The sequence below is a fragment of the Eretmochelys imbricata genome, chromosome 18 (assembly GCF_965152235.1).
Source record: "Eretmochelys imbricata isolate rEreImb1 chromosome 18, rEreImb1.hap1, whole genome shotgun sequence".
NCBI classification, from domain to species: domain Eukaryota; kingdom Metazoa; phylum Chordata; order Testudines; family Cheloniidae; genus Eretmochelys; species Eretmochelys imbricata.
In genome coordinates, this window is record NC_135589.1 from 7,232,311 (window position 1) to 7,247,170 (window position 14,860).

General features: G+C 48.7%; 1 non-coding gene across 1 annotated transcript; it reads left to right on the forward strand.

Moving 5' to 3' along the window:
* Positions 1 to 4,072: 4,072 nt before the first annotated feature.
* On the forward strand, positions 4,073 to 4,181 carry LOC144277085 (U6 spliceosomal RNA). Its single transcript, XR_013348388.1, has one exon. It is a non-coding gene; the product is annotated as a U6 spliceosomal RNA (small nuclear RNA).
* The last annotated feature ends 10,679 nt before the right edge of the window (positions 4,182 to 14,860 follow it).

Below are 14,860 nucleotides of genomic sequence, written 5' to 3' on the forward strand. Positions count from 1 at the left end.
CTTCTCACATTTCCCTGTGAGGCAGGGCAGTGCTATTATCCCTGTTGTACAGATAGGGAACTGGGGCACAGAGAGACCAGATGCCTTGCACAACCTCACACAACAAATCTGGGGTAGAGCAGGGAACTAGTCGGCACCCAAATCACTAAACTATTCTTACTCCTGATGGGCATCCGAGTTCAGAGCAGCTGCAGCTGTAGTCCCCCTCCGTGGTTCCACCGAGGGTATCCACTTTAGTATCCATCTCTTCAGCCGTCACTTCTCTTGGCTGGAGACCCACGTCTCACTTGCTCCTGGCTGCACAGTGCCCTGCCTACACTGTGATATCCCCAGCAAGCCAGACTGCCTAAAAGGCCGGTGCCTATACTTTGATTTCTCTTCAAGGGCTGTGACCAGTGGATCGCTCGCAGTTACAAGTTACCATCCACCTCCTTCTAAGCAAGCACATTTATTCTTAAGGTAAAAGCATTACAGACAAAACATACTAAACAATAAAAGAACCTACATGTATGCTAAAAAGATTACCAGAGTCACCCTGCAACTCCAGCCTAGGGCTTTGGTAGTTTTAATTCTTCAAAACTCAGCATTGGGTTTTCCTCATGGTTATAAGTTCATCCATGTTAGATTCAGAATCAGAACAAAGACTGGGCAGATCAGTCATTTCTGGCCTTTGATCTCAGCCTTGTGTAAGAGGTAATCAGCAGGCAATGACCCTCTCCTCAGGGCATAGCTTCAAAAGGCTGTGGTTGTTTTTTTTGTTTTTTGGGGGTTTTTTTTTGCATAACTTGAGTTAGGGAATTTGCATTAACTTCTCCCTAGGAATTCCCCAGGAAATCCATTAGCACTTTTTGTTCCCAAAGTCCATATTTGTCTGGCACATTTTCAGTATAGTCTTTTGGTCTTAAATCTGTCACATTTGCCCTCCTAGAAAGGTAATATACAATCCCTGCCCACAATAATACATCCCCTTAATACAGTGGTTTTCAATCAGTGGTCCACAGACCCCTGGGGGTCCACAGACTATGTCTAAGATTTCCAAAGGGGTCCACACCTCCATTCAAAATGGAAAAAGGCTGCAAACCACTGCTTTAATACAATAAGGCCTCCCATATATACTGAAATTGCCATATCTGTCACAGTGGGTATGTCTACACTGTAGCTGAGAGGGTGCTTTCCAGTGTGGGTAGATAGACACACACTAGCTCTGCTCAAGCTAATGAGCTAAAAATAGCAGTGTAGCCAGGTTAGCATGGGTGGCGGCTCAGGCTAATCACTGCGTAGAACCCCCTTCCAAGCCCCCTGGGTATATACCTGGGCAGCTAGCCTGAGCCACCGCCCATACTAAACTGGCTACACTGGGGGTGATGCAGACACCTGCAGCAGACTCATAGAAACATGGGCCCCTCATCCTCCCAGTCTTTCCCCTCTTGTTGCTTCCCACCTATCCCCAAGCTTCTCAGTGTTTCCGCCACGCTGCTCCTGGACTTTTGAGGAGAGTTAGTTTCCTTTCCTCCCACCATGAATAAATACATTTTAAACAATAACATTGTACATAATAGCTGGGATGGGGTGGGATAGCGGCGGGGAGGTGTTATGAGGGTAGTAGCCAATCAGGGAGAAGGAATTTGCATAACCTCCTTATGGGTATTGAGAAAGACCTATTCTGCAGCTCTAATCTAGCTATCTATGAGAGGTTTGTCAAGGACTTTCCTGGGTACAGGATCAAGCCCCTATAAAACTCACTTGGCTGTATTACTTAGGTGCTTATTTTGGCCCTTATCCAGTGGAGATGGATGACCTTATAGAATCCTAGGTAGACAGTTTTTTAGTTCATTGCTGCGGCTGATGCAAAGCCAGCCACTGGTGCTCATATGGCTTTGGTTTTTTGCTTGTTTTTGTAGGCCCTACAAAAATGGTGGTCACTGCTTTTATGCTTTGAATTTCTCAAGCATAGTCTTATTGAGGTCAATTGGGAGTACTCACAAATTAAAATGAAGCATATGCTTAAGTGCCTTACAGAATCAGCGCTTTGTGCAATTCATGCCAATAAGCATTCCCGCTTATGCAAATCACCGCTCTCCAAGTGGGTAATACTGGCCCTCAGCCAGCCAGCATACTGGGATTTGCATGTTGGATGAAAGAAGAGTACAATTTTTGTGAAATGCCCAACTCCTCAGCCAATCATAATGCAGAGAACTGCATAACTAAGAAATAAGGATAAAGTTATGGTTCAGTAACTCAACAGCAGACCTGAGCCCTGATTGGCTAAGAGAGGTGAAATTGCAGAATAAATGTCGAGAGACAAGGTGGGTAAGGCAATATAACTTTTATTGGACCAACTTCTTCTGGGAAAAGAGACAAGCTTTCGAGCGCCACAGAGCCCTTCTGTGGGAAGACCGGCAAATGTAAAAAGCAGGTGCACAGTTGCAACTCACATTTCAGCCCCATTTCACCTAAAACAACTGTCAGCCACGTTTGGAAAGACCTCTTCTTACTTTCCATTGTTTTTTAAACCCTTCCCAGGAAGCTGGAAAATAAAATGCTGCATATTTGGTCTTTTTAACCTGACAAATGTTTATTTTGTTTTATTCTGTTTCTAACAGAGCTGATTGATTTATAGAGTGCCACCCTCGATAAGGGTCAGCACAGGCACAGATACCATGGTGATGGACGTCCTTATCGAAACCTAGGCAAACAGAGAACTGGTTAGTTGACGCAGAGTTAGCAACTGGAGCGCACATGTTCCTTTCCTGTAGACACTATGCAAACAGTGGTCCCTGCTTTTATGCTTTGAATTTCCCAGCAATGGCATCATGGATTTTATTTTTAAATACAAGGTATTTAAAATCCTGGTGTTAAGGAGTGGCCTGCTCCTTTAAGGACCAGGAGGCTTGGGTTCAATTGGCCACACCTGTGCCCTAATTAGCTGCCTTCCAGCCTAAGGGGGCTGAACTAATTGGGGTCAGGTGACAGCCTGATAAACACCTGGGCCTCATAAAAGGGCAGAGAAGTCAGTGTAGGGGAGGAGGAACTCCAGGGAGCATGCTGGGTTGGCTCTTACGGAAGGCCTTGAAGTAGGGTCTGGAAGGACACAAAGGAATTTGCCTGGGAGTAAGGGCTTCCTCCTAGCATGGAGAATTGTAAAGGGAGTCCAGAAGGTGGGCTGAAGAGGAGCCAAGTGGGGTGAAAGAATTTGTGGTTTGTTTGGACTTTTGTTATCCTGGAAGGTGTTAAGTTTTAATGATTGACTTGGGTGGAGAGCTAAGCTACAGCACCAGCTCCAGCCTCTGTGGGGGACCCACCTGGGAAGGGGAAATTGAGGCAGAAAGTGCCTGCAGCACCATGCTTGGCCAGCAGGTGGCGCTATAGGGCCCTGATTGTACAGCACTACACCAAGATTATAGCAACCCTACCTCCAAGTTTTCAAACTCCTAAATTTCGTAAGGGCCTTGTCCTATTAACCGTCAAATGTTCTGTTCTTGGAATTTCTTTAAATGTCCTATTTATGGTCAAAATGGAGTGACTACTGGAAAGCTAAATGTGTTAGTCTCTAAGGTGCCACAAGTACTCCTTTTCTTTTTTTTTAATGTCCTACAGATTCAAAGCATTCACTGGTCTCAGATTTGTCCCTCAGGGCTTGGTTCTGCCATCCTCATGCTGAGTGATTTTGCCGATTTCAACAGGACACTGCTCACAGAGGATTTGGCCATGAACCCTGAGCGAGAGTCAAGGCATAGTTGTGCTGCCCCACAAGCAAACTGGGAAGCAGATCCTAACCCAGACAATCACAATCCGATGCTGGCCTTGCTCTGGTCTGGAAATAATCTGCACCAGCCCGACACCTGACACAGATGGCTTCCCCTAGTGCTCGGGTGAAACTGCCATGATGCTGCCCGCACCTTACCGCTGCCCATCCACTCCCCACCCCATGGGAGTAGCGGTCTTTCAGACTGCCTCTCCCTACCGCACACGATATGACTAGTCCGTGCAAAGGAGCAAGGGGGTGTCTTCTGCCCCCTCACTCCTTGCACGGTCACATTAGGAAGACCACGATCTGGCCTGGAGGAACTTCCCGCTCAGCCTTCAGCAGCACATATACTGACATTGGAATGATACAGAGAAGATTAGCAAGGCCTCTGCGTAGGGCTGACACGCAAATTCATGACGCGGTCCGTAAGGCACTGGCCCGGTATGATATAGCCAGTCTGACCCTGACTAGACACCAAACAAAGTACCTGCGGCTGGTGTTATTCCTCACAGGCTTGGACTCCGTGGGTGCTCCAGGGCTCAAGCACCCATGGACGAAACTGATCAGCTGTTCAGCGGCTGGTGGGAGCACTTGGGGGACGGTGGGGAGTGGTGAGCGGGCAGGTGGGGGCGGGGCCTCAGAGGAGGAGGCAGAGCACAGGCAGGAAGAAGGGGAGCGAGGGCCAGGCCTGGGGGAAAGGGGCAAAGTGGGGGAGCACCCACGGGGAACACGAAAAGTCAACACCTGTTGCTATCCATTGTTAGACTCTGTCTTATGAGACAGTAGCCAACGGGGCTGTAATTCTGTCTGTGGCTGCATGGAAGAACACCTCTACTGGAATCCCCCGAGGACTTTAATGAAACAAGGGACTCGTTTATAGGACTTGGTCTATTTTAATTTCTCTTCACTGTGGAACTTTATTTTTTGCTGCCTGGAAATGCCTGGAGGTCACATTCTGAAGCTAACCAGGGACCACAGAAGGGCAAAGCTCATTCTCTTAATTTAGCTTTTTGTATTAGAAGTGTTCCAAGATTGCTCCCTTGCACCGCTTGTCCCTGTGCGGAGCTTGCCAAGGGCAGGAGGTGCAAAGCAAGGTGCACGTGGGGACGGCGCAGAGCGAGCTAACACCATTAATAACCTCCCCACAAAGACTTTTTTTTACACTCATGCTCCTCTGCCAGAATATCAGACAGGAGGAATTTCAGACTGAACCGTTTTATTTTGACCCAGTTAGGGAGAGGTGGTCAAAATGGAGTGACTACTGGAAAGCTAATAGGAGCCTTTATCCCCTGTCCTGCATTGGGGTCTGCTAGCCCAGATCCCCCTGCGTGTGGAGAGTCCCGTTGAGTTCAGTGAGATGTGCACAGGCCTGCGTTAGCAGATCCTGATGATACAGTGGTAGACACGGTAAATAATCGGCTCTCTAGGCACTCCTGCTTCTCCATATCAGCCAGCGCTCAGTTACAGTTAAGAGACTATTCCTACAAAAGCATGATATGAAGTGTAATTGAGGACTCCCAGGCTGGGTTCTGATATTTGGTCTGGTAAGTGCTGTGTATACAAGGTTAGGAGTCAGTGGATTGTCTTATGTCTTTTGTTCCTAAAAGCTCATACTTCAAGGTTGCAGATGGCCACCTGCAAGAGTCAGGAAGGGATTCCCTTCCCCCTTCCCCCATGTATCCTGAGTTTCTTTTTTTGTGATCTACTTCCTCTGCAGCATCAGGATTGGCCACGGCTGGAGATGGGACATTGGATGGGGAGGGGCAGGGCTCTGTGGTGGCATCAAGCGTTCTCTCTCTCAGGTGCTTGGCTGGCTGGTTCTCGCTCAGATGCTCAGGACCTAAGTAATTGTCAGAGGTGGGGTCAGGCAGGAATTTCCCCCCAGGTCAGACTGGCAGTGAGTTGGGGAGTTTTAACCTTCCTCCGCAGCATGTGGGTGCAGGTCACTTGCCAGGATTATCTGGGTACATCTCATTTGATCAATTTTCTGCCATTCTGGGGGCCTTGGGCACTGGTGCACCTGGGTCCCTTTTGTCCTTTGCTTGTGGCACAGATCACTCTAGTCTCCTGTGGGCTGTGATACTTCGGTTTGATTTTGGTTGTTGGGTTCAGTGTGCGGGTGCTGGGGTGGTGTTGGTGGCCTGTGATATGCAGGTGGCCAGACTAGATGATCTGATCATCCATTCTGTAACATACCAATATTTACTTCTTGCCTGTGGATTAGAGATGGAAAAAGGGCATAGAATTGGGATACCATGGCTCTATCCTCCAGCCATCGGGCACAAATAACTTCTACTGAGGTCAGTGGCTGCTATTCTATCCCATGCAGGGGGAGTCGGTTCTCCAATCAAGTTAAGGCTAAGGAAGATCAAGCTAGGGGGCCGAATCAAGGCTAAATTTTGGGAACACTCACAAATTCTTCTCATGAGATGTCAAAGCTTCTCATAAGATGTCAAAGTCATCTCCATCCATGGCTGAACTGGACCCTGAAAACAGGCCTCCTGCTTCCAGTTTGGGGTTTGACCCATCCCCCAAACATTAGTGGCAGGTATGGCTTTGCGGGGTTCAGATCTGGACAGCTTCCACCCCCACCTGGATATGTAGTTAGGTAGCTGCTATGCTTTCGTTTTCGGTGTGCTGTGCCTTTACGAGTCTGTCGGCAGAGGGCATCGTTACTGTGAGGCAGCATGTTACAGAAGAAGCGCATCTCCAGGACACCTGACTCTTTCTCATTTTGTTAAACGAAAATCTAAATCAGTCAGGCTGAAAGTACGTGGACGAACATAATACAGCCCGCCCCCAAATTCCAGGGAATGGAGTCGCCAGTTTACCCATCCCTGTGATGGGGTCAACTTCCCCACCGGCTGCCTCACTTTCCCTGACTCAGCTCCCCGAAGAACAGATAGAGACTCACATGGTCCAATCACATCCCCTTCTTGGGGTCCCAGTTTGTTTAACACAACAGAAGAGTTCAGCTCAGCTCAATACCTCATGTCTTGTCCAGACATGATATGGAGTCTGCTACTAGATGAGTTGTTTAGCTCATGCTCCAGAGGTCCCCGGTTCAGTGACCAAGATGATGGCTGTTACATTTGCATTGTGTTGCCCTAAACAATCCCGAGTGAGGCATTATTACTGGTAGGGAGGCAGCATTAAATGAAGCTTTGACTGTTACTGGGGAGCATAAAGGAAAGGGCAGCTGCTAGAGAGGCTCACAATGGGTGTAATCTGGTGTAATAAATATGATAAATCAGGCAAGTAACCCCCCCGCCCCGCTATCCAGGATATTTAATTAGCAAATTGAGACAAGGAAGCTTGTATCACAAAGAATATGTAGGAGGCAGGACAAAGGATCCCAATTGTCACTCCAAAGTAAAGCAGATACTCAGGTGACAGGCTTCCTGAAAACAGGAGTGAGAGAGGTACCTCTCTCAGGGGAAGGCTGCCAGGTAGGTGTGTCCTTGGCGCTCCAGGATCCTATGTTTTTAAATGTTTATTTGTATGATTATTCTCCTTTCTTGTGGGGTTTAATGCCCAAGGGAGCCATTTATGGGGCTGACCGAAGGCAAGATTGAATGTGCTCCTAGCACTTCATCTCCTGGAAGGCGGGAAAAGCATGAGGAAACCAGATCTATTTCCTTGCCACCCTTAAAAGACATTCTTGAGGTGGTGGAAAATAACATGGATACTGAGAGGTTTATCTGGGTTGCTGCAGAACCCAAAGCCATGGCCTCAAAGCTCAAAGTCTAAATCAGGATCTGCTGGATCTCCTGGCCCACCTGTACTGTAAACATCCTGTTCCTGGCCGCTTTCTCTTTTGTTCTGAGGACGCAACCCGCTGACACAACCCGCTGTACGCTTGAATATTGTCAACCTTGAATATTTTCTGGGCCTGCAGAATGTGGCTGGTTAAACAGAAGGAATCACTTTCGGTTGTGATGGAAGGAGCTTGCCTAGACCCTCAGCAGAGCAGAAGGAAGAAGACAGTTATGAAGAATCTTTTCTGCCTGCAGTTGTTCTCCTGAAGCTCATAATTTAGAGCAGAATGGTCTATTTGGGCATGTTGACCTGTGTAGGCTTCATGGCCGTCAGTCTCTGAGGGAGGCCACGCCTCCTCATGGTCACATACCTGTAAAGGTGCCCAAAGGGGGGGAATTAGCTTCCTCTAGTTGTGATGTTGCACCCCATAATGCTTTATAGAAATATGCTTGTGAGTGTAAATATGACATAATTGAAATGTTTTATCCTAGAAATGCCATGTAACATATCTTTGCAAAGGTTATGGTCTACTGCATGTATTCATCCTATTCATATGCATGTATCATTTTTATATCTGAAGTTGTGTTGGCTCTATGCTTGTCTTTAAAGTGTTTGTTATAGAAAGCACCTAAGGCAGATTTGATCAACATAGTGTGAAGGGGTTATTCAGGTAAATGGAAGTACTGGGCTAACAATGGACCTTGATAGACGCCAATCCACATCCACATATGAGCTTTCCTGGGAACATTCGGGCTAACATGTGGCCTGTAGAGAACTGAGTCATGCATGGACATGTGACTTGCCCATGTGACTCCAAAACTCCATCTTGTAGCTGTGATGCTACACAAGGGGAGAGAGGGGTTTCTACCCACAAGAGAGAGACTATATAAGCCCCTGGAAATCCCTCTATTTGGTCTTCAGCTGCCTCAAGAGATAGCCTCTCCACCCCAAAGAGATGCCTAAAAGAAACTTTGGAACAAAGGACAGTAACTACAGGGGAGTGAGTGATTGCTGGACTCAGACTAGGAGGGAGTACAGTCTGTAAAAGAATCTTATTGGAATATCTCTGAGGGTGAGATTTACCTGCATTTAGTTTCCTACTGTATTAGGCTTAGACTTGCATGCTTTATTTTATTTTGCTTGGTAATTCACTTTGTTCTGTCTGTTATTACTTGGAACCACTTAAATCCTACTTTTTATATTTAATAAAATCACTTTTTACTTATTAATTAACCCAGAGCAAGTATTAATACCTGGGGGAACAAACAGCTGTGCATATCTCTGTCAGTGTTATAGAGGGCGAACAATTTATGCTCAAATAAATTGGTTAGTCTCTAAGGTGCCACAAGTACTCCTTTTCTTTTTGCGAATACAGACTAACACGGTTGCTACTCTGAAACCTATCCTGTATAAGCTTTATACAGAGTAAAATGGATTTATTTGGGGTATGAATCCCATTGGGAACTGGGTATCTGGGTGCTGGAGAAAGGAGTACTTCTTAAACTGTTTTCAGTTAATCCTGCACCTTTTAGGGGACGTGGTTCAGACCTGGTTCTGTGTGTGTAGCAGGCTAGCATGTCTGGCACAACCAGGCAGGGCACTGAAGTCCCAAGCTGCCAGGAAAAATGGGCTCAGAGGTAGTCCCAGCACATCAAGTGGCAGTCCCAAAGGTGATTTCTATGACCCGACCTGTCACACTAGTGCTCCGGTCCTCCTGCCGGGCAGAACAGTACGGCAGTCTGTGAGCCCCAGGTCCAGTCAGGGCAGGGCAGCAAAGCAAAGGGTAAGCTCTGGCCTTCACTTAGGGCAGAACACCAAGAGCGTCTATGGGGCTCCGGTAGGGTTGCCCATGGAGCATAGGGCCTCCTGGCCTAAGGAGGGAGAGTACTGCCACCCCAGGCGGGGAGGCGGGGGGACACAGGCCCACCAAATTCCACCGCATCCCAGGCCAGGGCCCTAACTGTGTCCGCCACTGGGTCAGCAGGGATCTGCCCGCAACACGCTGATCTTGTATCCGGCCAGCTCCCAACCAGACTGTGGCCTGGTTTCCCTGAGCTGCTTCCTAATCGCCCCCTCGGGGATTCCCGCGTCTATCGTTTCGGGGAGCTCTGGCCAGTCCGCAGCCAGCAGTTCTTCAGCGTCTCAGTCGGCCAGTGGCCCCGAGAGCACTGGCCAGTCTTCAGCAGGCAGCTCCTCTGCAGGGTCCAGCAGCAGGCAGGATGCGTCCCTCTCCGGTGGTGGCTCCACCCCAATGGAGCTGCATGGTCTGCCTTTTGTACTTCCCCTTCCTCTCCCGCTCTTCTGCTTCCAGTGGGCGGACGTGGCTCTCCTGGTTTGGCCCACCAACGGACGTGTTGTGGGTCCTTCCCTGTCACTCCCTGAGGGAGGCCTCCTCGCTACAGCCTGTTTGTGATCACATGGGTTTGGGATTTCGGAAACCAAGATGTGGAGGGTCGGGCCTAGCGGTTGGAGCAGTGGCAGTCGGGCCAGGAACCGGAGCCAGGAGTCGAAAGCAGGTCCAGAACAAAGCAGTTGCAGGGCTGGGAGCTAGGCCGGAGGAAGGTCAGGGCTGCAGCTGGAGCCAGACGAGGAGCTAGGCTAGAAGAAGGGCAGGGCTGGAGCCGGAGCCGGGCTGGGAGCTAGGCTGGAGGAAGGGCAGGGCTGGAGCTGGAGCCAGATGGGGAGCTAGGCTAGAAGAAGGGCAGGGCTGGAGCCGGAGCCGGGCTGGGAGCTAGGCTGGAGGAAGGGCAGGGCTGGAGCTGGAGCAGGCCTGGAGAAGGCTACAGCCTGTGGAGTCCGCCAGCACTCTCAGGAAGGGGAGAGTCAAAGCCATGAAGTGAGGCTGGGCAGACTGAGCAGCTGTTTCTCCTGTGAGGCTATGTACCTGCCCTGAGAGCCTCCAGACCGGCTCCTGGCTTGTGGATTGTCTCTGGATTGTCTCAGGGATGACTCCTCACCTCACACAGGGTCTTGTTTGGTAAGATGGCTGAGCTGATAGGGCACTGGAGTTGGAGTCAGGAGCCTGAGAGTCTCTTTCTGTCCCTTCACCTCATTGTGCCTCAGTTTCCCCTCCTGACTTTGTCTCTTTAGACTCTGCGTTATGCAAGGAAGGGGGTCTTATTAGGGGTATGTACAGCACCTAGTGCAATGGAGCTCAGGTCTCCGTTGGGGCCTGTAGTTGCAACTGGAATGTAAATCATAAAAATAAGGTGACTGTTGGCACTGAGTGCACCTCAGATTTATTTCATAACAGACTAAGGCACGTATTTAAATTTGTTTGGGAGAAACAGTGTTATCTAGTGGTTAGAGAAGGGTCCTGGGAGTCAGGACTCACGGATTTTTCTATTCACACCTCTGACACTGTGCAAACTTGGGCAAATCACCTAACCTCTCCGGGAATGTCTACACTGCATACAGAGCCAGGGCTCTGATTCAGGTTTGAGCCCAAGCCCCCCTTCCATCCACACACAAATCAGTCACTCGGTTCAGCAAGTACTCAGGACTTGATTCCTAGGACTCTGGTAGGAGGGTGGGTTAGAGCCCGAGTCCCGCTGTGTCTTGGATCCAAGCCTTGTTGATTTGCAGTGTGGATGCAGCTCAAAATGTAGACTCGAGTCAGAAGGTCTGTGCAGTTCAGTATGGATGTGAAAGCACAGCTGTGAGTCCCAGGTCCTGCAACTGTAAGCCGAGGTTTACAATGAAGTGTGGGATGCTCAAGCGAGGGTTTGGAAACGAGTCCACAAGCCCGGGTTTCACCAGGTTTACAATGCAGTATAGTCATACTCTCTGTGCCTTAGCTGGTTCATCTGTAAAATACGATGATAACGCTTACTTACCTTGCAGGAGTGTCGTGAGGCTTACTGATTAATGAACTCCTTGCAAAGCAAAGGCTCTTGCTTTTACTGGGTGTAAAAAGAATCCTTGCAGTGGTAGGTGCTTTATCTCATCAGTGCCAGCAGAGGGTACCCTGGCACCAGGATCACCTCCATGGAATATGACAGAATGCACTTGAACAGGGTACCAGTTCCATGTCATTATGCTGGTGTCAGGCATGTTCCCATACTGAGTCACAAATGGTAAAAGAAAGAGAATTTTATCCCAAATCATTTTACTGCTCAAATGCTTTCTCTGTGTCTCTCCATCCATCATGTTACCAAGACACTGATAGTCAGATACCGCCATGGTGGACAGCTGGAAATGCAGACAGATAGATAGTTCTGGTTGGGGAATGAATTTTTTCACCTGCAAAAAATAACAAAAATGAACATTTGCATCTCAAATTTTCTCAGAAATGTGAAAAACAACAAGTTTTGGTTGCTGAAAACCCCTTTTTGCTTTTGTTTTTTGCATGTTCAGTTTTTCAACAAAAATGTGAACGCTTTTGATAATGACCAATTGTTTTGCACCTTCCTCTCAAGTATGCAGTGCTGGCTGAGAGAAAGGGCCTAGAGGGAGCAGGGGTCTGGCTCATTGTCTTTGAGGCAAGAATTTACTCCAGGGGAAGGGCCAGATTCTGCTCTCAGTTATGCAGGTGTAAATCCGGAATGACTCCACTGGCTTGACTAGAGGTTCCCTGGATTCACACAGGTGTAACTGTAACAGGATCTTGCCCATAGATTTTACATTGAACTAAATGATTGGTCAGAAAGCAGCTGTTCTAGCCCTTCATCCGCTCAGTGCAGTGAGAGACACTACCCGAAGCTGTATTCACCTCCCCAGGTGCATTCCCATTCTCCTTTTCCTCTCCTGCTTTCCTTTTTGGGGGCGGACGGATCCTGATAGAAGCAGAGTTCCCACAATAGAGGATGTTGCAGCTGCTCAAGTCTTCCCTCTCCTAGTCCCTTTCTAGCTGGTTCTGCAGGGACATTTTCTTCATTCCCTTTTTCTTCCCTGGCTGCACTTCCACTTCCCTGGCCCCATTCCCTTCACATTCATGGCCCCGCTTCCTATTAACATCCTCTCCCTTCCTATGCCCGCTCTGTCACTGCCCTTGTCTCCGATCTCGCCAGCTCTCTAGTTCCATATGCTGCTGCCAGACACCACTGATCCCCAACTTTCCATCCTGACTTGTGTTAACGGGACGCCGTCCCAAACTCCCTCTTGCTCTCTGGCTAGCCAGAAAGGGGAGCATTACCCCGTTGCCTTTGGAACAACAGTTATTAAAGAGTCGAGACTTGGTGAGCTGGAAACACAACTGAGTTTATTAAGAATTAAGAGATGAACTCAACTGGGCTTAACTGAGCTTGCTAGTGCCTACAGGCAGCTCCTGTTTCCCAGCGTATCTAGCAGCAATCCCTAAGGCAAGCAGCTTTGCTGGCTCCTCTGCCTTGTTTGCAGCTTCTTTTACAGGCCTCCAGGCTGGGCACATGTAAAAGCAGCAGGAAACCAGGAGGAACCAGCACTATGTGGCCAGCCAGCTGTCCCAGAGCTCCATGGGACATAGTTTGAGACCCTCTGCATTACATCATCCAAATAAACTCTGATTGGCTGATCAGATGGTACGAGCAGGATGCTGCTTCCAACAGCTTAACCCTTTCGTGGGTGTCCATATCCAACAAGCCCTGTGAGTACCATTACAATAGCACTATCTGCTGCTATGGTTGGAAAACCAAATGTAATGGCCTGCACCATGAGTCATCAGGAGGGGTCGAACTGCGGCCCTTCAGCTCCTAAAATTCAGCCTCTTCCACTTGAGCTAAGAGACTAGCTTCATTAATCAGTACCAGCAGTAGGCTTTTAACCTTTAGGAGTACGTCTACACCAGTGTTTTTCAACCTTTTTGATACCAGGGACCAGCTTGCTGCCTTCCGAAACTGTATCAGGGAGATCTCAGGAACTGGCGCTGGTCCACGGACCGGTCGTTGAGACTCCGCCCAACGCAGGGTAGCGAGCCTCTGAGCGAAAAATAGGTGTGTAGACATTGCTACTCCGGCTGGAGCCCAGGCTCTGAGGCCTAGGGACTGGGGTGGGCTTCAGAGCTGGAGCTGCACCCTCTATGCAGCTATTTTTAGCGCTGTAGCGTGAGCCTGAGTGTGTCAGTTTGGGATCTGAGACTCATTGCCGATGGCTGGGCAGATGTGCCCGAAGCGGGCCAGCCCCATGGTTTTGGCTATATGTTTACTGTATTTGCAGTTCTATACCTACATACATTTTGAAGTGAGAGACACATTACAACCACCCTCTCTTTCTGTCTCTCTCTCACTCACCCACACACTCCTTCTGTGTGTGAAGCCCACACACCACTTCTGTGTTTACACCCTCCCCCCTTCTGTGTGTGAAGCCCTGGGGCAGACCTTTGATTGTCCTTTGGTTAGCAATTCCCCATATCCCTTGTTTATTGAATCACATTGTATGCACAATCTCCTGGCAGGGAAGGGGTTAACCACCATTGGCTCAGGCAGGCCAAGGGCTCCAGGTGAAAATCCAGCTGATTTCTGCTCACTGTAATAGCATCAGAGATCCCGGCAGCTTTCCCTTCTCCCCCTCCTCTCAACACGTGCTGGCATGACGTGGACCAAATGGGAAGACAGAGACTAGTCCAGCGGTGCCAGCCAGGTTAGAACACTTCATTCTTTGAGGACTGAATCAGCACTTGCTTAATGCTGCTAAAGAATGTACCAGAAAGGAGGGGGAGGGAATCCAACCAAATCAAAACAAAATTGTTCTCGCTTGTGCCAAAACTGATGAACTTTCTTGGCAAAACAGGCTTTCTTTCATGTCTCCAGGGGCTTAAGTAGGAAGCAGATCCCCAGATTCCTTCCAAAGAGGAAGTCTGAAGGAAATCCTTAACCCTTGAAGGCAATTGCACTCCTGCCCTGGCACTAGATGAGAGATCTGTGCTGATTGCCGCTCTCAGGCAGTCAGCTGAATGGCTGGAGTAGACTGCGCACTGAATCATTTCTGTGCAGAGAGCGTCTGGTTCAGGAAATACTGAAAGCCAAAGATGGGGACTTGGCCAGACAGTGAGGTCATCCTAGAGGAATGAAGGGTTTGACCCTGCAAATCTTGACTCGAGCAAACAGCCACCACTGAAGTTAATAGGAATACCTGGTGGGAAAAGGTTTTGCAGGATGGGGCCTTAAGTGTTGAGATGGGCCTGGAGATTGTTGGCCCAGATCCTTGAAGATATTTAGGTCCCTAACTCCCCTGGGAGGATCTGGGCCCTACTCTGTAAATCAAGGCTTACCAGGAAAAGTTCCAGCTGCTACTTCAGTAACTATTGAGCCAATACCAGGCACATGTCCAGTATGGGCAGATGTTTATGTTCACTGCTTTAAATGTGTTGCTCATATTGAAAGCTCTTTGATGCATTGCTCAGGTAATATTAAATGTATCTGCGTATGCCATTTTACT